The sequence below is a fragment of the Lycium barbarum genome, chromosome 7 (genome assembly GCF_019175385.1).
Source record: "Lycium barbarum isolate Lr01 chromosome 7, ASM1917538v2, whole genome shotgun sequence".
NCBI lineage: Eukaryota > Viridiplantae > Streptophyta > Magnoliopsida > Solanales > Solanaceae > Lycium > Lycium barbarum.
The window spans coordinates 5,928,381-5,954,934 of record NC_083343.1 but is presented as its reverse complement, the minus strand read 5'-3'; the positions used below and the strand labels follow the sequence as shown (position 1 = coordinate 5,954,934).

The 26,554-nt window shown below is 40.9% G+C and overlaps 1 long non-coding RNA gene across 5 annotated transcripts in view; it reads right to left on the bottom strand.

The window, feature by feature from the left end:
- The window catches only part of LOC132603005 (uncharacterized), a 41,949-nt gene that overhangs the window by 14,055 nt on the left and 1,340 nt on the right, over positions 1-26,554 (bottom strand). For 2 of the 5 annotated variants that reach the window (XR_009567944.1, XR_009567945.1), the window contains one exon: positions 1-26,554. This exon is cut by the window's left edge. This is a non-coding gene — a long non-coding RNA (uncharacterized LOC132603005). The other 3 variants (XR_009567943.1, XR_009567946.1, XR_009567942.1) reach the window with 3 other exon arrangements.

The window sequence follows — 26,554 nt, the reverse complement described above, 5'->3', positions numbered from 1 at the left end:
CCTGCCAAGATAAGGGTCATATTTTTCTCAATGCTATAATAGAACATGGCCTAGAAAGGAAAGCAAGCAATCATCACAGCCCATTTACAACATTAGTGGCAGCAGCACAAAGAGAGGAAAGGAGAAAAACGAAGAGTATAAGGGTGAAAGACCAGAGCATTTGAAGGGAAAACCATACAATTTCTTTTTTTATTTCTTGTTTATTTTAAAGGGGTTGTTGGTTTTTTTGGTGCATTAATGGAGAAATCACACTGGCAAAGCAGAGAGGGGTAACCACCCTTTTAGAGAAAATCCCAATTTCTCTGATGCCTCATTCTGGCTATGCTCAACTTATAGTTTCACTAGCTTCACTAATAATTCTCATGGCCAAACAGCTCCAAAGTTTATTGTTTTCTTTTTCTTGTTTATTTCAAAGGGCTGTTGATTTTTTAGTTATCAATCGAAATCACTGGCATAGCAGAGAGGGGCAACCACCCTCTACAGAAAATCCTAATCTCTCTGATTCTTCAATCTTCATCCTTTCAAGGCTATGTTCAGCTGATACCGAACAAATATGGCGATACATTAGGACTTGCAAGATTATTTATAGCTTGTAGCAGAAAGGATCCAAATATTCCAACATTGAATCACGGAAAAGATTCTATATTTTTCCTTTCAAGCAAATCAGGCTCAGATGTGTGTTATGATAAGGCAAAAGAGAAGCCAACCACGCCATGGCTGCAAACACTGGTTGCATGGTAGAGACAGAAGCCTTGGTCACAAGCCATACCGGGTTGCCACACCAAGATACGGGCCGGGTCATCTCCATGTCCGAATTGGTTAGCCCAGATATAGGAACATCATTATCATCACTGCCTCTTTATGTACATCAACACTGTAAAACACACACACATACACAGAAGAAACACAGATATCTCAGTGTACATACAGTCAAACCTCTTTATGTTCCTTGTTTAAAGGGCTGTTGGTTTGTTTGGTCATCAGTGGTGAAATCACTAGCATAGCAGAGATGGGCAACCACCCTTTACAGAAAATCACAGTTTCTCCGATGCCTTATTCTTTGAAGCTGAGCCCATTTGAAGAGCAAAAATTAAAGAACAGTCCGTTTGAAAGGCAAACCATGCAATCTCTTCAATTTTCAACAACCCGTAACGGATTTTTCAACCCGAAATTGTTATTGAGGGCTCAGATTTGCTGTATTTCTTAACAAAGCAAAAGAGAAGAGCGACACCGCCATGGCTGCAGACACCAGTTTTTTGTACAAATGCCGTAACCGGGTCGCCCAGCCAAGACACGGGTCTGACATTTTCTCAATGCCGTAATTGAACATAGCCCAGAAAGGAAAGCAAGCAATCATCACAGCCCCTCTACCAACATCAGTAGCAGCAGCAGCAGCACAAAGAGAGAGATAGGGGTGTGTTTGGTATGAAGGTTTTGTTTTTCTTGTTTATTTCAAAGGGTTGTTGCTTTTTTTGGGTCCATTAATGGAGAAATCACTGGCAAAGCAGAGATGGGAAACCACCCTTTACAGAAAATCCCAATTTCTTCGATGCCTCATTCTTCGAAGCTGAGCCCATTTGAAGGGCAAAAATTAAAGAACAGTCCGTTTGAAGGGCAAATCGTGCAATTTCTTCAAATTTCAACAAGCTGTAATGGGTTTCCCGACCCGAAATGGTTATTGAGGGCTCAGATTTGCTGTATTTGAACAAAGCAAAAGAGAAGAGCGACACCGCCATCACTGCAGACACGAGTTTGCTATACCAAAGCCATCGGATTTTTCTCAATGCAATTATTGAGCATAGCGCATAAAGGAAAACAAGCAATCATCACAGCCATTTACAACATTAGTAGCAGCACAGATACAGGAGAGAGAGGAAGAGCAAGAAGAGTATAGGGGTGAAAGACCAGCCAATTTGAAGGGCGAACAGTGCAATTTCTTCTTTTTTTCTTGTTTATTTCAAAGGGCTGTTGGTTTCTTGGTCAATTAATGGAGAAATCACTGGCAAAGCAGAGATGGGCAATCACCCTTTTACAGAAAATCCCAATTCCTCTGATGCCTCATTCTGGCTAGGCTCACTTTGTAGCTTCACTAATAATTCTCATGGCCAAACAGTTCCAAATTTTATTGTTTTTCTTTTTCTTGTTTATTTCAAAGGGCTGTTGACCTTTTGGTTATCAATGGAGAAATCACTGGCATGGGAGAGAGGGGCAACCAACCTTTACAGAAAATCCTAATCTCTCTGATTCCTCATTATTCATCCTTTCAAGGCTATGTTCAGTTGATACTGGACAAATATGCTGATACATTAGGACGTGCAAGATGATTTACAGCTTGTAGCAGAAAGGTCCTACATATTGTAACATTGAATCACGGAAAAGATTCTATATTTTTTCTTTTCAAGCAGACAGGGCTCTGATATGTGTTATGATAAGGCAAAAAAGAAGCCAACCAAGCCATGGCTGCACACATGGCTGCATGTGAGGGACAGGTCTACCGGGTTGCCACACCAAGAAACGGGTTGGGTAATCTCAATGCCCAAATTGGTTAGCCCAGACATAGAAGCATCATCATCACTGCCTCTTTATGTACGCCCCTTTATGTATCTTTCATCAACACCGAAAAACACACACACATATACAGAAGAAACACAGATATCTCAGTGCACATATAGTTAAACCTCTTTATGTTCCTTGCTTAAAGGTGTGTTGGTCATCAATGGTGAAATCACTGGCAAAGCAGAGATGGGCAACCATCCTAATCCCAATTTCTCGGATGCCTCATTCTTCGAAGCTGAACTCATTTGAAGGGCAAAAATTAAAGACCAGTCCGTTTGAAAGGCGAACCGTGCAATTTCTTCAAATTTCAACAACCCCAAATGGTTACTGAGGGCTCAGATTTGCTGTATTTCTTAACAAGGCAAAAGAGAAGAGCGACGTCACCATGGCTGCAGACACCAGTTTGCTATTCAAAGCCGTAACTGGGTCGCCCTGCCAAGATACGGGTCGGATTTTTCTCAATGTCATGATTGAGCATAGCCTAGCCCATTTACAACACATCAGTAGCAACTAGCAACAGCAGCAGCACAAAGAGTGGAGAAAAAGGAAGAGTATAGTGGTTTGTTTCTGGCATGCAGTTTTTGTTTTTCTTGTTTATTTCAAAGGGTTGTTGGTTTTTTTGGTCAGCAATGGAGAAATCACTGGCAAAGCAGAGAGGGGAAACCACCCTTCTACAGAAAATCCCAATTTCCCTGATGCCTCAATTCTTCTTCCTTTCTAGGCTATGCTCAACTTGTAGCTTCACTAGTAGAACTTGTGTTTATAAAGAGGGCAAAACATTTAGGGTGGTGGAATGAAGGGCATATGGCTGAAAATCAATTGAAGTTTCAGCATCAGTTTTGAAGTGCTTACTTGTAGACATCATTAATTGTAACAATGAAACATTTTTTTCATTAATAGAATTAACTATATTTTCTTTCTGCAATCTTCTATTGTGTTTGTGTTATTATCGTGAGAAGTAGGAAGGAAACAAGGGAATGGTTGCTCCTTGGAAGTAGAGCAGAGATCAAATATGTAGCTTCCTTGATAAAACAACTGACCTCATTGATAAGGGCGGATATTATATTCTCTCTGAATTCTTGAAGGATTGTGTCAATTTCTGGATTGGATATTGCAAAACCACCATCTTTAAGCAATTCAAGCATTGTTCTGCGTGCAAGGGAGTACAACAGTGCCATCACCAACAAAGCTGGTTAAATATGTGCCAACATGATCACAATCAATGTCCCTGGCTAACCCATTAAGATCCATTAAATGACCATTCCTCTTCAAAAAATTAAAAAATTATTTTCTTGTTCATTTAGAAGGGCTGGTCTTTTTGGTTATCAATGGAGAATTCATGGGCATATCAGAGAGGGCCAACCACCCTTTACAGAAAATCTCAATCTCTTTGATCCCTCATTCTTCGTTCTTTCTAGGCTATGCTCAGCTAAAACTGAACAAATATGATGATACATTAGGACTGCAAGATGATTTATAGCTTGTAGCAGAAAATCGCAGGTTCAACATATTCCAACATTGGATTATGCAAAAGATTCTATTTTTTTTCCTCTTTCTTTTCAAGCAAATGGGGCTCAGATGTATGTTATGATAACACAAACGAGAAGCCAACCACGCCATGGCTGAGCGAAGTCTCAATCACAGGCCTTACAGGATTGCCACGCCAAGATACAGGTAGGGTTATCTCCATGCCTGAGTCGGTTAGCCCAGACATAGAAACACCATCATCACTGCCTCTATATGTACCTACCATCAAACACTGAAAACATACACACAAGAAAGATTGTATATGAGTTAATTTTCCATTTTCTCTTTTGCTTTTCTCATAAAACACTCAAAAATGTTTTGAAAATGCTATTTCTTGAGCCAGGGTCTATTGGAACAGCCTCTCTATCCCGCAAAGGTAGGGGTAAGACCTAAGTACACCCCACCGTTCCCGAATCCCACTGGGTATATTGTTGCTTTCTAAAACAAAGGGCTGTTGGTTGTTTGATAATGGAGGAAAATCAATGGCAGAACAGAGAGGGTCAATTGCCCTTCAAAGAAAATCCGAAACTCTCTGTTTTGCCTCATTTCTGGGATAACCATTTTTCCATTTCTGGGGAAATTCCGACCGAGAATGGACTCACGATCAAAGAACATTATTATTTGAGGGCTCAGATTTGCCGTATTTCTTAATAAAGCGAAAGAGAAGAGCGACGCTGCCATGGCTGCAGACACCAGTTTGCCATTCAAAGCCATGACCGGGTTGCCCTGCCAAGATACGGGTCAGGCTTTTCTCAATGCCATGATTGAACATAGCCCAGAAAGGAACCAAGAAATCATCATAGCCCCTTTAGGAAAGTAGCAGCAGCAGCAGCACAATGAGACAGAGGAAGAGCAAGTAGAGTAGGGGTGTTTGGTACGAAGTTTTTGTTTTTCTTGTTTATTTCAAAGGGCTCTTGGTTGTCCATTAATGGAGAAATCACTGGCAAAGCAGAGATGGGCAACCACCCTTTACAGAAAATCTCAAATTCTCTGATATCTCATTCTTCAGAGCTTAAATTTCAACTCAAACCCATAATGGATTTTCCGACCCAAATGGGTTATTGAGGGCTCAGATTTGCTGTATTTGAACAAAGCAAAAGAGAAGAGCGACACCGCCAAGGCTGCACACACCAGTTTGCTATTCAAAGCCGTAACCGGGTCGCGCTGCCAAGATACGGATCAGATATTCCCTAAATGCCATGATTGTTGAGCATAGCCCATAGAGGAAAGCAATCATCATAGCCCATCTACAATATTAGTAGTAGCAGCAGCAGCACAAAGAGACAGAGGAAGAGAAAGAACAAGCAGAGTATAGGGGGGTGTTTGGATGAAGTTTCTATATGTTTTTCTTGATTATTTCAGAGGGCCGTTGGTTTTTTAGAAACAAATCACAGGCAAAGCAGAGATGGGCAACCACCCTTTACAGAAAATACCAATTTCTCCGATGCCTCATTCTTCAGAGCTGAAATTTCAACGCAGACCTGTAATAGGTTTTCCACTGTGTATGCAAACTACAAAACCAGGTTGCCCTCCAAGAACGGCCTCTTAAACTCAGTGCCAACTTCCATGTGCCCATTAGAATTGTCACCATAGCCTCTCTTTCTAAACTTCCTTTTGCGTGTTTCTTTTTACAAACACAGTTTTGTATTTGTACACTGTTGAAAACACAGCCAAGAATGAACAACATAAAATACACACACACACCCACATCCTTTGCATATAATCAGATCAATGAATCAATAACCAAGAGGAGCCTCAGAAAGTTGCACGTTCAGCATATCCCAATATTGAACCCAGGAAAAGAATCTTTTTTATTTTTTATTTTTTATTTTTTATAAAGGTTCTTTTTTTCCCTTTCTTTTCAATCAAATGAGGTCAGATGAGTGTTATGATAAGGCAAAAGAGAAGCCAACTACACCATGGCTGCAAACACCGGTTGCATGTGCGAAACAGAAGTCTCAGTCACAGGCCATACCGGGTTGCCACACCAAGATATGGGTCGGGTCATCTCCACGCCGGATCGGTTAACCCAGATATAGAAACATCATCATCATCACTGCCTCTTTACAAACCTTCCATCACACCCAAAAATACAACACACACACACACATAGGCGACCGACGGTATATATGACTTAAATCCTGTATGGTTCTGTTTGTACAAGGGCTGTTCGTTGTTTGAAAATGGAGAAATATCAATGGCGGAACAGAGAGTGGCAACCACCCTTCAAAAAGAATCCCAATGATCTCTGTTCTGCCTCATGTCTTCTTTTTAGGGCTATCCTTTTTAAGAAAAATCAAACATTGGGGCTCAGATCTACTTACGATAGGCAAGAGAGACTGGAATCACCACTATGCCCGCAAGCACCGGTTGCAGTTCACCTGCCATATGGGTCGCGCTGCCAAGATATGGGTCTGATTTTTCTCCTGCCCTAATCGGTATGCTCAGAGAATATAAGAAGAAAATCATCATCACAGCCTCAGAATTTTTGCTACAATTATTATTACTATATGATTCTCACATTGGAGAACAAGCAAATACTTTAGGGGTCGTTTGGTACTGGTTAACCGGAAAGGGGCTGTTGAAAAAAAAATCAGCAAAAAATGAAATCACAGGCATTGCAAAGAGGAGCAATAGCCTTTTGAACTTTCCCCTCTACTCTCTGCAACCCTCATTCTTTTTCTCTGAGCTTTTAGCTTTTTGCTGCGTGCCAAAAGAGAATCAGAAGAGAAACATTTTTAAAGGATAAAGGAGAAAATGACAAAAATGGTCCCTTATGTTCGAGGTTAGGTTCAAAATAATCCTTTAAGTTTGCTGATAAGCCATAGTATAAAGCATATGTTTTCAAGAATACAAACACATTTCCAGCTTAATTTAAACAGGATCGTTTTGATAGGATGTCCATTTACCACTTTACCTTTTAGAGCCAAGAAGGTCAACACAACCTAGAATATAAAGGAAGCTCAGATATGTACTCTAGCACTAGAAAATGAGCAGAACCGCCATGGCTGCAACCCAAGTTGCATGTGACCTCAAAGCACCTACAAAATCGGGTTGCCATGCCAAGAAGCTAGCCTCTTTTACTCAATCCCAATACCATGTGTACACGAATTATCATCACAGCCTCTTTCATTTTGCCTTGTTTTTCCATTGTAGTCTAGTCAGCTAGGATATTTGGCTCTAACTCCAGAGACCCGGGTTTGATTCCCAGAAGTTGAAACACCTACTTATTGACTGAGAATTGGATCAATGATTTCATTCAGCAGGTATAGCAGCATGTGAGAGAGAGAAGTCTAAGGCACAGGCTATACCACGTTGCCAAGCCAAGATACGGGTCAGATAATCTCCATGCCCGAATTAGTTAGCCTAGATAGAAAAACATCATCATCATTGCCTCTTTATGTACCTTCCATAAACACCAAAAAAACAATACACAGAGGAAAGAAAGATATACAGTAGTACTAGGAGGAGCAATATTGTTTAGTTACAATTTTCCATTCTTGTTTCTGTTATTTCCATGACAAGGTTGTTAGTTTTTCAGTGAATAGAGGAAAATCAACAGCGGAGCAGAGAGGGGCAACCCCCTTGAAACAAAACCCCAAACTCTCTGTTTTGCCTCATTTCTTTCTGGGCTAATCTCATTTCTGATTTTGGGAAATTCCTTGATTTGATAAGGAAGTCAATTGCACCAGCCGTGAATCGAACCCGGGTCTGTACTATTGCAGGGTACTATTGTACCACTAGATTGATTTCATTTTCTCTTTAAGGGCTGTTCATTTTATAAAATGGAGAATCATTGGCAAGCAGAGGGGCCAACCACCCTTTACAGAAAATCCCAATCTCTTTGATGCCTCATTCTTCTTCCTTTCTAGACTATGCTCAGCTGATACTGAAAAAATATGATGATATATTAGGACTGCAAGATGATTTATAGCTTGTAGCAGAAAATCACAGGTTCCCCATATCCCAAAATTGAATAACAAGGAAAGATTCTTCTTTTTTTCTTTTCAAGCAAATGGGGCTCAGATGTGTGGTATGATAAGGCAAAAGAGAATCCAACCACGCCATGGCTCCAAACACCGGTTGCATGTGAGAAACAGAAGTCTCAGTCACAGGCCATATCGTGTTTCCATGCCAAGATACGGGTCGGGTCATCTCCATGCCTGAATCGGTTAACCCAGATATAGAAACATCATCATCGCTGCCTCCTTATGTACCTTCCATCAACACAGTAAACACATACACACAAGAAAAGACTGAGTATATAAGTTAAATCCATTTTGCAACAACCACCCCCTAGTGTAATAGCACAAGTGGGGTTTGGGAGGGTGTGGTGGACGCAGACCTTACCTCTACCTTTGTGGGGTAGAGAGGCTAGTTTAGATAGACCCTCGGCTCAAGTTAAATCCATTTTGCATCTTCCATTTTCTCATAAAACAAAGGGCTGATGGTTGTGTTTGATATTGGAGGAAACTCAATGCCGGAACAGAGAGGGGCCAACCACCCTTTAACGAAGATCCCAGACTCACTGTTTTGCCACATTTCTGGGCTAACGCTTTTTTCCATTTTGGGGAAATTCATTGGTTTTCTCACCTCCGAATTTCGCAGCTCTCTTTTTCCCTTTTTTGCTGCTATATAAAGGATATTTCTTAAATCGAGCTGAAAAGGGCTGAAATTACCTGTTTAAAAAAGGGTTGTTACTCCAATGCTTTTTTCTTCAGAGCTGAAATTTCAACACAAACCTGTACTGGGTTTTCAGACCCGAATGGGGTTATTGAGGGATCAGATTTTCCGTATTTGAACAAAGCAAAAGAGAAGACTGACACCACCATGGCTGCCGACACCAGTTTGCTATGTCAAAGCCGTAACAGGGTCGTCCTTCCAAGATACGGGTTCGATTTTCTCAATGCCATGATTGAACATAGCCCAGAAAGGAAGCAAGCAATCATCACAGCCCCTTTACAATCAGCAGCAGCAGCAACAGCACAAAAATGAAAAAATTGCACAGTTTATCCTTCAAATGGGATGGTCTTTAATTTTGAGGAAGAGCAAGAAGGGTATAGGGGCGTGTTTGGATGAAGTTTATACAATTTGCTTTCTTTTTTTTTTCCTTTCTGTTTATTTCAAAGGCCGTTGGTCATCAAATCACTGGCAAGGCAGAGATGGGCAACCACCCTTTACAGGAAATCCCAATTTCTCTGATGCCTAATTCTTCAGAGCTAAAATTCAATGCAAACCTGTAATGGGTTATCCACTGGGTATGTTGTTGTTGTGATGGGTTATTGAGGGCTCAGATTTGCTGTATTGGAACAAGGCAAGAGAGAAGAGCAACGCAGCCATGGCTGCAGACACCAGTTTGCGGTACAAAAGCCATAACCAGGTCGCTGTGCCAAGATACGAGTCGGATTTTTCTCAATGCTATAATTGAACATAGACCAGAAACGAAAGCAAGCAATCATCACAGCCCATTTACGACATTCGTAGCAGCAGCAGCACAAAGAGTGGAGAAAGAGGAAGAGCAAGAAGATTATGGGGGTGTGTTTGAATGAAGTTTTTATTTTTCTTGTTTATTTCAAAGGGCCGTTTGTTTTTTTGGTCCACTAATGGAGAAATCACTGGCAAAGCAGAGAGGGGCAACCACCCTTTTACAGAAAATCCCAATTTCTCTGATAACTTATTCTTCTCCCTTTCTAGGCTATGCTCAACTTGGAACCTAAATGAAAACACAAGGTTCTGGTAGAACCTCTATGTATTATGGGCAAAACTTTTACAGCTTGTTTGGATGATTGTTACCCAGAAAATGACAAAAATGGTCCATTATGTTTGAGAGTAGGTTCAAAGTAGTCCCTTAAGTATGCACTTAATAGTTTTGGTCCTTCAAGGTTACCAAAAGTTAACACTTTTAGTCTAAGTAAATAATTTTGTCCTGTATGGGTTTTCACACCCGACAATGGACTCACAATCATGAAACGCTTACTGAAGGCTCAGATTTTCTGTATTTTATGACAACTCAAATGAGAAGGGATGCCGCCATGGCTGCAGACACTAGTTTGCTATACAAAAGCCATACTAGGTCACCCTGCCAAGATACGGATCCGATATTTTCTCAATGAAATGATTGAACTTAGCCCAAAAGGGTATGTTTTGGATGACAGTTCTATTGTTCTTTTTCTTGTTTATTTCAAAGGGCTGTTAATTTTTAAGTTATCAATGGAGAAGCCACTGGCATAGCAGAGAGGGGCAGGCAACTACCCTTTACTGAATCCCAATCTCCCCAATGCCTCATTCTTCGTTCTTTCTAGCCTATGCTCAGATGATAATTAACAAAATGATGATTCATTAGGACTGCAACTGATCTATATAGCACACAATCGCAGGTTCAACATATCCAAAATTCAATCATGCAAAAGATTTTACTCCTTTTTTTTTTTTTTTAGCAAATAGGGCTCAGATGTGTGTTATGACAAGGCAAACGAGAAGCCAGCCACGCCATGGCTGCACACACCGGTTGAATGTAAGAGACAGAAGTCTCAGTCACAAGCCATACGGGGTTGCCACACCAAGATACGGGTCAGGTCATCTCAATGCCCGCATTGCTTAGCCCAGATATAGAAACATCATAATCACTGCCTCTTTATGTACCTTCCATCAACACAAGAAAAGACCGTGAATATAAGTTAACCAATTTTGCAACAAAAAAAACTCAGTGTAATCGCATAAGTGGGGTCTGGGGAGCGTGGGGTGAACGTAGACCTTACCCAAGCTTTGTTGGGGTAGAGAGTTTGTTTCAGATAGACCCTCGGCTCAAGTTAATCCATTTTGCATTTTCTCTTTCTGCTTTTCTCATAAAAAAACAAAACAAAGGGCTGTTGAAGAATCAACGGCGCAACAGAGAGGGGCAACCACCGTTTAAAGAAAATCCCGAACTCTCTGTTTTGCCTCAATTCTTTCTTTCTGGGCTAACCTTTTCGGTATTTGGGGAAGTTCATTGGTTTTTTCATCTTCAAATTTCAAAATTCACCGAAGACTCATTCTTCAGAGCTGAAATTTCAACACAAACCCATAACGCCTTTCCGACCCGAGAATGGACTCACCATCCAAGACCATGAAATGGGTGATTGAGGGCTCAGATTTCCTGTATTTCATAACAAAGCAAAAGAGAAGAGCGACACCGCCATGGCTGCAGACACCAGTTTGCTACTCAAAGCCGTAACCAGGTCACTCTGCCAATATACAGATCGGAATTTCTCACTTGTATAATAGGACATGACCCAGAAAGGAAAGCAGGCAATCATCACAGCCCATTTACAACAAACCAGTGAAGTTTTTGCACGGATTGACCTTCAAACGCACTGGTCTTTAATTTTGAGAAAGAGCAAGAAGTGTATAGGGTGTGTTTGGATGAAATTTTTCTTTTTTGTTTATTTCAAATGGCTGTTGGTTTTCTTGGTCATCAATGGCGCAATCGCTGGCAAAGCAGAGATGGGCAACCACCCTTTTACAGAAAATCCCAATTTCTCTGATGCCTCATTCTTCGTTCCTTTCTAGGCTATGCTCAAACAAGTAGCTTTACTGATAGAACTTGTGAATATCGATGAGTCCGGAACCTAAATGACCCAAAAACCGGGTCGCCCTGCCAAGATAAGGGTCGCATTTTTTCTCAATGCCGTGATTGAACATAGCCCAGAAAGGAAAGCAAGCAATCATCATAGCCCCTTTACAACATTAGCCGCAGCACAAAGGGGAGGAAGAGGAAGAGCAAGAAGAATATAGGGGTGTGTTTGGTATGATTTTTTTTTTCTTGTTTATTTCAAAGGGTTGTTGGTTTATTTGATCCATTAATGGAGAAATCACTGGCAAAGCAGAGAGAGGGGCAACCACCCATTTACAGAAAATCCCAATTTCTCTGATGCCTCATTCTTCGTTCCTTTCTAGGCTAAGCTCAACTAGTAGCTTTACTGATAGAACTTGTGAATATCGATGAGTCCGGAACCTAAATGACCCAAAAAAGTCTTTAAGTAACCACTGGCATAGCAGATAGGGGCAACCACCCTTTACAGAAAATCCTAATCTCGCTGATTACTCATTCTTCATCCTCTCAAGACTGTTCAGCTGATACTGAACAAATATGGTGATACATTACGACTTGCAAGATGATTTATAGCTTGTAGCAGAAAGGTTCTACATATTCCAACATTGAATCACAGAAAAGATTCTTTTTCTTTCCTTTCAAGGAAATGGGGCTCAGATGTGTGTTATGATAAGGCAAAACAGACCGCCAATCACGCAATGGCTGCAAACACCGGTTGCATGGGAGAGACAGAAGCCTCAGTCACAAGCCATACGGGGTTGCAACACCAAGATGCGGGTCGGGTCATCTCGATGCTCGAATTGGTTAGCCCATATATAGAAACATCATCATCACTGCCTCTTTCTGTACATCAACACCGTAGAACACACATACACAGAAGAAACACAGATATCTCAGTGTACATACAGTCAAACCTCTTTTTTTTTCTTTTTACATAGGGGGTAGGGGAAGGGGATTACAATGTGGGGATTCGAACCCTCACCAACAAGGTGAAAGTTCAGGTAGCCAACCAACTGAGCTACTAAGATCCCTACCAGTCAAACCTCTTTATGTTCCTTGCTTAAAGGGCTGTTGGCTTTTCTTTTCTTTTTTTTTGGTCATCAATGGAGAAATCACTGGCAAAGCAGAGAGGGGCAACCACCCTTTTACAGAAAATCCCAATTTCTACGATGCCTCATTCATCAGAGCTGAACCCATTTGAAGGGCAAAAATTAAAGACCAGTCCGTTTGAAGGGTAAACCGTGCAAGTTCTTCAAATTTCAACAACCTGTAACGGGTTTTCCGACCCAAAATGGGTTGTTGAGGCTCAGATTTGCTGTATTTGAACAAAGCGAAAGATAAGAGCGACGCCGCCATGGCTGCAGACATATGTCAAAGCCGTAACTGGGTCGCCCTGCCAAGATACGGATCAGATATTTCTCAATGCTATAATTGAGCATAGCGCAGAAAGGAAAGCAAGGAATCATCATAGCCCCTTTACAACAAAATCAGTAGCAGCAACACAAAGAGAGAGAGAGAGAGAGAGCAAGAAGAGTATAGAGGTGTGTTTGGTATGAAGTTCTGTGGTTGTTTTTCTTGTTTATTATTTCAAAGGGTTGTTGGTTTTTTTGGTCCATTAATGGAGAAATCACTGGCAAAGCAGAGATGGGCAACCGCCCTTTTACAAAAAATCCCAATCTCTCTGATGCCTCAGTCTTTTCCTTTCTGGGATATGCTCAAGTCCTAGCCATTCCCATCCAAATCATAGTAAAGATTCCCTTTTTTCTTTCAAGCAGATGGGGCACAGAGATGTGTCATCTCGATGTCCGAATTGGTTAGCACAGATATAGAAACATCATCATCACTACCACTTTACGGCAACTTTTGTCCACACCAAAAAAATCACACACACAAAACACAGAAGAAGACGCAACTGTATATGACTAAAAACTAATTGTTGTTTGTGGTTTCAGCTTTTTTTCATAAAAAAGGGCTGTTGGTTTTTTTGATAATGGAGGAAAATCAATGGCAGAACAGAGAGGGGCAAGCACCCTTCAAAAATCCCAATACTCTCCATTTTGCCTCATTTCTTTCTTTTCTGGGCTAAACTTTATGTGCATAGGAACAATGGAAACGAGCATGGTATCAATGAAAACAATACAATAATGAACCATGGGAAACAACCATCCAAACAGGGGCTGAGGCTCAGATCTGTAAATACTTGCTATAAGTAAGAAAGACTGGAATCACCGCCATGGCTGCAAGCACCGGTTGCAGTTCACCTGCCATCCGGGTCTCCCCGCCAAGATACGGGTCCAATTACTCTCCTCCCTAATTGATTTGCTCAGAGAATTTAAGAAGAAAATGATCATCAAGGCCTCAGAATTTCGCTACAATTATTATTATTATTACTACTAGAAACAATTTGCTCAGAGAGAACAAACAAAGACTTAAAAGGGTCGTTTGGTTACTGTTTAACTGCAAAAGGGATTTTGAATTTATTTTTTCCACAGCAAAAATTGAAATCACAGGTATTACAGAGAGGAGCAAACAGCCTTTCGAACTTTCCCCTCTACTCTCTGCAACCCTAATTCTTTTTTTTCTGAGCTCTTAATGAAAAATATTTGGAATCTATCGCCAAATGCCTACTAAGAGAATCATTCTTCATAGATGAAATTTCAAAGCAAACCCGTAATGGGTTTTCCGACTCGAATGGGTGATTGAGGGCTCAGATTTGCTGTATTCAAACAAAGCAAAAGAGAATGTGACGCCGCCATGGCTGCAGACACCAGTTTGCTATGCAAAACCATAACCGGGTCGCCCTGCCAAGATACGGGTTGGATGATTCCTCAATGCTATAATTAAACATAGCCCAGAAAGGAAAGCAAGCAATCATCACAGCCCTTTTACAACAAAAGTAGCAGCAGCAAAAGCACAAAGAGAGGAGTAAAAGGAAGAGTAGAGGGGTGTGTTTGGTATGAAGCTGTTTTTTTTTTCTTGTTTATTTCAAAGGGCTGTTGGTCATCAATGGAGAAATAACTAGCAAAGCAGAGAGGGGCAACCACCCTTTTACAGAAAAACCCAATTTCTCTGATGCCTCATTCTGGCTATGCTCAACTTGTAGCTTCACTAATAATTCACATGGCCAGACGACTCCAAATTTTACTGTTTTTCGTTTCCTTGTTTATTTCAAAGGGCTGGAGAAATAACTGGCAAAGCAGAGAGGGGCAACCACCCTTTTACAGAAAATCCCAATTTCTCTGATGCCTCATTCTGGCTATGTTCAACTTGTAGCTTCACTAATAATTCACATGGCCAGACAACTCCAAATTTTACTGTTTTTCGTTTTCTTGTTTATTTCAAAGGGCTGTTGATCTTTTAGTTATCAATCGAAATCACTGGCATAGCAGAGGGGCAACCACCCATTACAGAAAATCCTAATCCCTCTGATTCCTCGTTCTTCATCCTTTCAAGGCTATGTTCAGCTGATACTGAACAAATATGGTGATACATTAGGATTTGCAAGATGATTTATACCTAGTAGCAGAAAGGTTCTACATATTCCAACATTGAATCATGGAAGAGATTCTATTGTTTTCCTTTCAAGCAAATGGGGCTCAGATGTGCGTTACGACAAGGCAAAACAGAGCCAACCACGCCACGGCTGCACACAGAGTTGCATGTGAGAAACAGAAGCCTCAGTCACAAGCCATACCTGGTTGCACACCAAAGATACGGGTCGGGTCATCTCGATGCCCCCGTTGGTTAGCCCAGGTATAGGAACATCATCATCACTGCCTCTTTACGTACCTTTCATCAATACCGTAAAAAACACACATAAATACACAGAAGAAACACAGATATCTCAGTGTACATACAGTCAAACCTCTTTATGTTCCTTGTTTAATGGGCTGTTGGTTTTTTTGGTCATCAATGGAGAATCACTGGCATATCAGAGGGGCAACCACCCTTTACAGAAAATCCCAATTTCTCCTATGCCTCATTCTTCAAAGCTGAGCCCATTTGATTTTGAAGGGCAAAAATTAAAAACCAGTCTGTTTGAAATGCGAACCGTGCAATTTCTTCAAATTTCAACAACCAGAATGGGCTATTGAGGGCTCAGATTTTCTGTATTTGAACAAAGCAGAAGAGAAAAGTGACGCCGTCATGGCTGCAGACACCAGTTTGCCGTACAAAGGCCATAAATGGGCTGCCCTGTCAAGATATGGGTCGGATATTTTCTCAATGCCATAATTGAACATAGCCCAGAAAGGAAAGCAAGCAATCATCACAGCCCATTTACAACATCAGCAGCAGCACAAAGAGGAGGAGGATATCCCAAAATCGAATCAAAAAAGATTCTTTTTTTTTCCTATCTTTTCAAGCAAATGGGGCTCAGATGAGTGTTATGATAAAGCAAAAGAGAAGCCAGCCACGCCATGGCTGCAAAACACTAGTTGCTTATGAGAGACAGCAGTCACAGACTCACAGGCCATACCGGTTGTCACACCAAGATACAGGTCCAGTCATCTCCATGACTTAATTGATTAGCCCAGACCATCATCGTATGCCTTATTTCTTTAGAGATTCTTGAGCCGAGGGTCCATCGGAAACAACCTCTCTACCTCACACAAGGTAGGGGTAAAGATATACGTACACTCACCCTCCCCTGACCCCATTGAGGGATCTGAGAATGCTGTTGTTGCCTCATATCTTTAGAACTGAAATGAAATGCTTATTGAGGTCAGATTTGCTGTATTTTATGACAAAGCAAAAGAGAAGGGACGCCACCATGACTGCAGACACCAGTTTGCTATACAAAAGCCATACCAGGTCGCCCCGCCAAGATGCAGGTCCGATAATCTCAATGCAATGATTGAACATAGTCCAAAAGAGTGTTTGAATGACAGTTTTATTGTTCTTCTTTTTTCTTGTTTATTTCAAAGGGCTGTTAGTGCATTGGTTATCAATGGAGAAATCACGGGCATACAGCAGAGTCGGGCAACCATCCTTTACAGAAGATCCCAATCTCTTTGCTGACTCATTCTTCTTTCTTTCTAGGCTATACTTAGCTGATACTGAACAAATATGATGATACATACAAGCAAGATGATGTATAACTTGCAGCAGAAAGTCGCAGGATCAGATTCCAACATTGAATCATGCAAAAGATTCTATTTTTTTCCCTTTCGAGCAAATGGGCCTCAGATGTGTGTTATTATAAGGCAAAAGAGTAGCCAGCCATGCCATGGCTGCAAACACTGGTTGCATGTGAGAGACAGAAGTCTCAGTCCACAGGCCATACCGGGTTGCCACGCCAAGATATGAGTCAGGTCATCTCCATGCCCGAATTGGTTAGCCCAGATATAGAAAAATCATCATCACTGCCCCTTTAAGTACCTTCCATCAACACTGTAAACACACACACACAGAGAAGAAGAAAGACAGAGATCTCTATATACAGTCAATCCTCTCTATCGCCGTCGTTCGGCGGAGCAAAATGCTGTTATAGAGAATGTATTATATAACATAACATGAAATATAGGTTCCAAAAAAAGTTGGCCTTATAATGAAATGTTGTTATCAAGGATGACTTATATAGAGAGGTGCGACTGTATGTCAAATCCATTTTGGGTTTTCCAATTTTTGCTTTTTTCATAAACAAGGACTGTTGGTCGCCTGATAATGGAGGAAAATCAACTGCGCAACAGAGAGGGGCAACCACCCTTTAAAGAAAATCCCAAACTCTCTGTTTTGCCTCATTTCTTTCTTTCTGGACTAACCTTTCCAATATTTGGGGAAATTCATAGGTATCTTTTTTGATAATGGTAACAGTGGGGAAATTCATAGGTATTTTCACCTTCAAATTTCCAATTTCTCCCATGCATCATTCTTCAGAGCTGAAATTCCAACGCAAACCCGTACTGGGTTTTCCGACCCAAGAATGGACTCACCATCGAAGACCATTTTTTGAGGGCTTAGATTTGCTTTATTTCATAACAAAGCGAAAGAGAAGAGCGACGTCGCCATGGCTGCTGACACCAGTTTGCTACTCAAAGCCGTAACCATGTTGCCCTGCCAAGATATGGGTCGGGCTTTTCTCAATGCCATGATTGAACATACAGCAGAAAGAAAGGCAAGCAATCATCATAGCCCCTTACAAACAAATTTAATTTAATTGTTATCCTAAAACCATTTTTAGCAGTAAACAGGTATATTGTTGCTTTTCAAATAAAACAAATGAGCCTAATAGGATGTACAACCAAGATTAGCCACACCACTAGTGACACCAAACCATCCTTTTCCACCACCTTCATCATCAAATACACATACAGATTTCTCTGCATATATGTTTTTTTTTTCACAAATCAAGCCAGCTCACTAAACAATCTCGTAGATCCAAGTAAAGCAAACTCAAAAAAATCAGCATTTACCCAAAAAATCAAGAAAACCCTAGCCCTCATTACCCATACCAAAATACCATCATCAAAGCACCAAAAAAAAAAAAAAAAAAAAACCACAAAGCTCAAAACCCAAGAATCGATCTCATAACAAAACCCACACATAAAAGATCAAATTTTTTCACCTTTTTTTTCCAAGATTTTGTAACCCCTTTACTCTGTACTGGACAACCCTTTTTGTGTTTCTCAGTTCAGTTTAGTTCTTCTCCTTCTTCTGTTGAACCCACACAGTTCAGTTTTAATGCAAATCCACGATCTTTAAGCATTTCGAGTATTGTTCTGCGTGCAAGGAAGTACTTGTGACTCAGTGCCATCATCAACAAAGCTGGTTAAACAAGTGCCCGAATTGTCCCCATCAACGTCCATGGCTAACCCATTAAGATCCATTGCATAAAGTAACTGCTACTTTTTGAGGGCTCAGATTTGCTGTATTCCGTAACAAAACAAAAGAGGAGCGACGCAGCCATGGCTGCAGACACCAGTTTGCTATTCAAAGTCGTAACCGGGTCGCCCTGATACGGCTCGTATTTTTCTCAATGCTATAATTGAACATAGCCCAGAAAGGAAAGCAATAATCATCACAGCCCCTTTACAACATCATCAGCAGCAGCAACAGCACAAAAATGAAGAAATTGCATGGTTTGTCCTTCAAATGGGCTGGTCTTTAATTTTGAGGAAGAGCAAGAAGTGTATAGGGGTGTGTTGGGATGAAGTTTTTTCAATTTTTTTTTTCTTTCCTTTTTGTTCATTTCAAAGGGATGTTGGTTTTTTTGGTCATCAATGGCGACATCACTGGCAAATGAGAGATGGGCAACCACCCTTTACAGAAAATCCCAATTTCTCTGATGCCTCATTCTTCAGAGCTGAAATTTCAACGCAAACCTGTAGATTTGCTTTATTTGAACAAAGCAAAAGAGAAAAGCGACGCTGCCATGGCTGCAAACACCAGATTGCTATATACAAAGCCGTACTGGGTCGCTCTGCCATGATACGGGTCGGATTTTTCTCAATGCCATGATTGAACATAGCCCAGAAAGGAAAGCAATCAATCATCATAGCCCCTTTACAACAAAATCAGCAGCAGCAGCACAAAGAGAGCGCAGGAAGAGTATAGGGGGGTGTTTGGATGAAGTTCTTTTGGTTTTTTTTCTTGTTCATTTCAAAGGGGGGTTGTTTTTTTTGGCCATCAATGGCGAAATCACTGGCAAAAAAGAGAGTGACAACCACCCTTTACAGAAAATCCCAATCTCTCTGATGTGCCTTATTCTTCTCCCTTTCTGGCTTATGCTCAACTTGGAGTCCAGAACCAAAATGAAAACACAAGGTTCTGGTAGAACCTCTGAGTATTATGGGCAAAACTTTTACAGCTTGTTTGGATGATTGCTACCCAGAAAATGACAAATATGGTTCCTTATGTTTGAGAGTAGGTTCAAAATAGTCCCTTAATGCACTTACAGTTTTGGTCCTTTAAATTTACCAACAGTTAAAACTTTGACTCTGTAAAATATTTACAGAATTTTGTCCCATATGGGTTTCCATCCGAGAAAGGACTCACAATCGAAGAACATGAAATGCTTATTGAGGACCCAGATTTTCCGTATTTTATGACAACGCAAATGAGAAGGGATGCCGCCATGGCTGCAGACACTAGTTTGCTACACAAAAGCCATACTAGGTCACCCGCCAAGATACGGGTCCGATATTTTCTCAATGAAATGATTAAACCTAGCCCAAAAGGGTTCGTTTGGATCCCAGTTCTATTGTTCTTTTCTTGTTTATTTCAAAGGGCTGTCGTTTTTCAGTTATCAATGGAAAAATCAGTGGCATAGCAGAGAAGGGCAACCACCCTTTACTGAAAATCCCAATCCCTCCCCAATGCCTCATTCTTCGTTCTCTCTATGCTATTCTCAGCTGATAACGAACAAAAATGATGATTCATTAGGACTGTAACTGATCTATATAGCACACCATTGCAGGTTCAACATATCCCAAAATTCAATCATGCAAAACATTCTTTTTTGCTTTTCAAGCAAATAGGCCTCAGATGTGTGTTATGACAAGGCAAAGGAGAAGCCAGCCACGCCATGGCTGCAAATACCGGTTGCATGTGAGAGAGAAATCTCAATCACAGGCTAAACCAAGTTGCCACGCCAAGATACGGGACAGGTCATCTCCATGCCCCAATTGGTTAGCCCAGATATAGATATGGGCAGGTCATCACAGGCGTTTGGCCATAGATTCCAAAAAAAAAAAAAAAAAACAATTTATTTGGAATTTATGAAGTTGGAATTGGAGATGGGATTGTATTTGATTTTACTTTTTGCAAAAGGTTATTTTCTTAAATCGAGACTTACACGGGCCTTTCTGTTGAAAAATATGCCTTTTTCTTCAGAGCTAAAATTTCAACGCAAAGCCGTAATGGGTTTTCCGACCGGAGAATGGACTCACAATCCAAGACCATGTAATGGGTTATTGAGGGCTCAGATTTGCTGTATTTGAACAAAGCAAAAGAGAAGAGCGACGCCGCCATGGCTGCAGACGCCAGTTTGCTGTACAAGTGCCATAACCGGGTCACCCTGCCAAGATACGGGTCCATTTTTTCTCAGTGCCATGATTGAACATAGCCCTGAAAGAGAAGCAAGCAATCATCATAGCCCCTTTACAACATCAGCAGCACAAAGAGAGGAGAAAGAGGAAGAGCAAGAAGAGTATAGGGGTGAAAGACCAGCCAATTTGAAGGGCAAACCGTGCAATTTTTATTTTTTTCTTGTTTATTTCAAAGGGTTGTTGGTTTTTTCCGTCAATTAACGGAGAAATCACTGGCAAAGCAGAGATGGGCAACCACCCTTTTACAGAAAATCCCAATTTCTCTGATGCCTCATTCTGGCTATGCTCAACTTGTAGCTTCACGAATAATTCTCATGGCCAAACAGCTCCAAATTTTATTGTTTTGCTTTTTCTTGTTTATTTCAAAGGGCTGTTGGTTTTTTGGGTCATCAATGGCGAAATCACTGGCAAAGCAGAGAGGGAAAACCACCCTTATACAGAAAATCCCAATTTCTCCGATGCCTCATTCTTCGAAGCTGAGCCCATTTGAAGGGCAAAAATTAAAGACCAGTCCGTTTGAAAGGCAAAACATGCAATTTCTTCAAATTTCAACAACCCGTAATGGGTTTTCCGACCCGAAACGGGTTATTGAGGGCTCAGATTTGCTGTATTTCTTAACAAAGCAAAAGAGAAGAGCGACGCCGCCATGGCTGCAGATACCAGTTTGCTGTACAAAAGCCATAACCGGGTCGCCCTGCCAAGATACGGGTCGGATATATTCTCAATGCTATAATTGAACATAGCCCAGAAAGGAAATCAAGCAATCATCACAGCCCATTTACAACATTAGTTGCAGCACAAAGGGAAGGAGGAAGAGGAAGAGCAAGACGAATATAAGGGTGTGTTTGGTACAAAGTTGTTTGTTTTTTTTCTTGATTATTTCAAAGGGCTGTTGGGTTTTTTTGGTCAATTAATGGAGAAATCACTGGCAAAGCAGAGGGGCAACCACCCTTTTACAGAAAATCCCAATTCTCTGATGACCTCATTCTTCTTTCTCTGAACAAATATGATGATACATTAGGACTGCAAGATGATTCATAGCTTGTACAGAAAGTCCAACATTGAATCACAGAAAAGATTCTGTTTTTTTAACCTTTCGAGCAAATGGGGCTTAGATGTGTATAATTATAAGGCAAAAGACAAGCCAACCAAGCCATGGGTGCAAACACCGGTTGCATGTGAGAGACAGAAGTCTCAGTCACAGGCTATACCAGGTTGCCAAACCAAGATACGGGTTGGGTCATCTTCATGCCTGAATTGGTTAGCCCAGATATAGGAACATCATCATCATTGCCTCTTTATGTACCTTTCATCAACACAGTAAAAAACACACACACACACACATACACAGAATATACACAGATATCTCAGTGTACATACAGTCAAACCTCTTTATGTTCCTTGTTTACCGGGCTATTGGTTTTTTTGGTCATCAATGGAGAAATCACTGGCAAAGCAGAGATGGGCAACCACCCTTTACAGAAAATCCCAATTTCTCCAATGCCTCATGCTCCAGAGCTGAGCCCATTTGAAGGGCAAAAATTAAAGACCAATCCGTTTGAAGGGCCAACAGTGCAATTTCTTCAGATTTCAACAACCCGTAATGGGTTTTCTGACCCAAATGAATAATTGAGGGCTCAGATTTGCTGTATTGGAACAAAGCAAAAGAGAATGCATCGCCGCCATGGCTGCAGACACCAGTTTGCTATCGGAAGCCTTACCGGGTCGCCCTGCCAAGATACGGGTGGGAGTTTTGCTCAATGTTATAATTGAACATAGCCCATAAAGGAAAGCAAGCAATCATCACAGCCATTTACAACATTAGTAGCTGCAAGGAGGAAGAGCAAGAAGGATATAGGGGTGTGTTTGGTATAAAGTTGTATTTTTTCATGTTTATTTCAAAGGGTTGTTGATTTTTTTGATCCACTAATGGAGAAATCACTGGCAAACCAGAGAGGGGCAACCACCCTTTTACAGAAAATCCCAATTTCTCTGATGCCTCATTCTTCTTCCTTTCTGGGCTATGCTCAAGTTCTAGCTTCACACTGTCAGTGATAGAACTTGTGTTTATAAATTGGTCAAAATTTGATGGAAGAGAGTCACAGCATCATCTAAACACTTGACGATCTCAAAATTGCAATTTACCCCAAGTTTACCCTTTACTGTAATGGATGTACTACTATGACTTGAAGAATAAGCAACTGCTTTCTTCTTTCATGTCTTTTCTTTTTTCTTTTGTGATGAGGAAGTGAACTGCACCAGCCGCAGATCGAACAGGGTCTGTACCGTGGCAGGGTACTATTCTACCACTGGACTGATTTCATTTTCTTTCTTTTTTTCCCTTGAAGGGCTGTTGATTTTGTAAAATATGAGAATCATTGGCAAGCAGAGAGGCCAACCACCCTTGCTAGGAATCCCTTCTCTCTGTTGCCTCACTCTCTCTAATCTGGCTTAATTGGGAAGACAAAGGCCATGAGAGATAAATAGAAACATACAATTTGATTCCATCAGAGAAACAGAACATGAGAAATTCGCTGCAGAAATAGATGAAGAGGAGCAAGTTAGCAAGTGCTTGAGAATCAAGGAGGCTCCGAATGGAATTTGTTTATTGCTAGCAGACATTTGGATTTGGACCCAAGTCATTCAATTCAGGCTATGAGTCTTTAACACTGCCATGGCTGCAACCTGGGTTGCTTGTTACCTTGTATGCAAACTACAAAACCAGGTTGCCCCGCCAAGAACAGGCGTCTTAAACTCAGTACCCGACCTCCACATGTCCATCAGAATTATCATCATAGCCACTTTCCTACCCAGTTTTTTCCATAGTTATAGACTGCAGGAATGACAACATCAAATATATATATATATATACACACACACACACATGTCCTTCGCATACAATCAGATCAATCAATCAAGTATCAACCATGAGCAGCCTCCGAATTGAGGGAAAAATACGAAAGGCTTTTTGTTAACATTTAAAATCAGAATTTAGGGGAAAATTCTGTTTTGATTGGTGCAGAATTGAGCGAAAAAATCGTTATGCTACATATCAGTATGCGAACTCAAATCCTTTTTCTTGACTCACCATTTGACACAATGATGAGTCTGAGAAGTATGATGAGAAACCTAGAGTAGCAAACACGATATTCGACCATTATCAAACTTTCTTCCTTCTATCAAATAAATACGAGCTATAACAATTGGAACAGACTGAAACCTAGACTAGAAAAACATGAGATTCAGCCATTTGATAATTTCACTCAGCAGATACAGCAGCATATGCAAACTATATGCAGCTTCATTTATTGTCTATGAAATGGAAATCCATGATTTCATTCAGCAGGTATAGCAGCAGCATAAGACAGTCACTCCCATCCAAATCGTGGGAAAAAGAAATTCCCCTTCTTTTTTTTTCTTTTTTTTCTTGGGTTCCTTTCAAGGAAATGGGGCTCAGATGTGTGTGTGAGCCATGGATGCAACTACCAGTTGCATGCGAGAGACAGAAGTCTCAGTCACAGGACATAACGGGTTGCCATGCCAAGATACGGGGTCAGGTACTCTCCATGCCCGAATTGGTTAGCCCGGATATAGAAACATCATCACTGTCTCTTTACATACCTTCAATCACACCGGAAAAACAACACACACACAAAAACATAGGCGAATGACAGTATATATGACTGAAATCCTGTTTCCTTCTGGTTTTATCAAGGGCTGTTAATTGTTTCAAAATGGAGGAAAATCAATGGCGCAGCCGAGAGGGGCAACCCCCCCTTTCAGAAAAAATCCCAATACTCTCTGTTCTGGCTCATTTCTTTCTTTTCTGGGCTAACCTTTTCCCCTTTTGAGGGGATATTCTCGTATTTTTCCACCTACATTTCCCAGCTGCATTTAAGAAAATCAAACATTAAGGCTCCCAAAACTTCCATCTTTTGGACTAGGAGTGCACAATATTGTAAAGATAGAGTACTATTAGACGTATTAGTGCTCCATATGAAAAAACAAAGATGAATTTGCAATACAATACAATACAATATGATACTGTACATTATGAAACCATGGGTAACAATCATCCAAACAGAGTGTGAGTCTAAGCTCAAAGATAAGGGATAATTTTGGGCTTTTTCTCGTAATAACTACCATACGTATTTACCACACAGCAATAGATTGAATAGTGAACACACCGTCATGGCTGCATCCGGGTTGCCCTGCCAAGATATGGGTCAGGGCATCTCCATGCCCGGATTCTCATGTGTTTTCACCTGGGAATTTCCCAGCTGCATTTAAGAAAAATCAAACATTGATTCTCACTTTGGGAGTGAGAATAAGCAAAGACTTAAGGGGTCGTTTGGTACTGTATAATTGCAAAAGCTCTGTTCTTTTTTTTGTTCACAGCAAAAAATGAAATCACAAGTATTGCATAGAGGGGCAACAGCACTTTGGACTTTCCACTCTACTCTCTGCAAGCCTCATTTCTTTTATCTGAGCTTTTAGTTTTTCTGCTGTGTGTACAAGAGAATGGGAAGAGAGTCATTTTTAAACTCAGGATGTGTTCAGTATGAAGGAAAATATTGTTAATGGAAAACGTTTTTGAGGATATTAAGTGAATTTTTATTTATTTCAAGAAAATGGGGCTCAGATGTGTATTATGATAAGGCAAACAAGAAGCCAACCACGCCATGGCTGCAAACGCCAGTTGCATGTGAGAAACAGAAGTCTCAGTCGCAGGCCATACCGGGTTGCCATGCCAAGATACGGGTCAGGTCATCTCCATGCCCAAATTGGTCCAGATATAGAAACATCATCATTACTGCACCGAAGAAACAACACACATACACAAACAAATGCGAACGACGGCATATATATATGACATAAATCCTGTTTGCTTCTGCTATTTTCAAGGGCTGTTGGTTGTTTGAAAATGGACAATCAATGGCGCAACAGAGGGGGCAACCACCCTTCAAAGAAAATCCCAATACTCTCTGTTTTGCCTCATTTCTTTCTTTTCTGCGCTAACCTTTTCCCTTTTTTGGGTTTAGAGGGGGGGCGGAATTCTAGTGTATTATTCCACCTGCGAATTTCCCAGCTGCATTTAAGAAAATCAAACATTCTGGCTCCCAAAACTTCCATCTTTTGGACGAAAAAGTGCATCAATATTGTAAAGATGGAGTACTATTAGTGCTCCATATGAAAAAAAAACAAGGATCACTTTGAGTCTAAGCTCAAGGATAAGGAATAATTTTGGGCTTTTCCTCATAATAATTAGAGATAATGGTGATAGTTCAGTTAGAAAAAGGGAACAACTGGCAATTGGAGTGTGAAACTCGCGAAGAGCGATAGTTCAGATGTGTTTTTGACCATTAAACTCTAATAATTACCATGAGCCTGTTTGGATGGGCTTATATGCCTATAAGCAAACAGCTTATAAGCTGTTTTAGATAAGCTAAGTCAAATGGGCCCAATTATTTTTTTGAGCTTATTTTAAGCACAAACACTCAAAAAAGCTGAAAACAGCTTATAAGCAACTTATAAGCCAATCCAAACGGGCTCCATATGTATATACCATACAGCAAGAGATTGAAGACACCGCCATGGCTGCAAACACCGATTGCAGATCACCTGCTGTCCGGGTTGCCCTGCCAAGATACGGGTCGGGTCATCTCCATGCCCGGATTGGCTGGCAAGAGATTGAAGACACCGCCATGGCTGCAAACACTGATTGCAGATCACCTGCTGTCCGGGTTGCCCCGCCAAGATACGGGTCGGGTCATCTCCATGCCCGGATTGGCTGGCCCAAATATAGAAACATCATCACTGCCACTTTATGCAC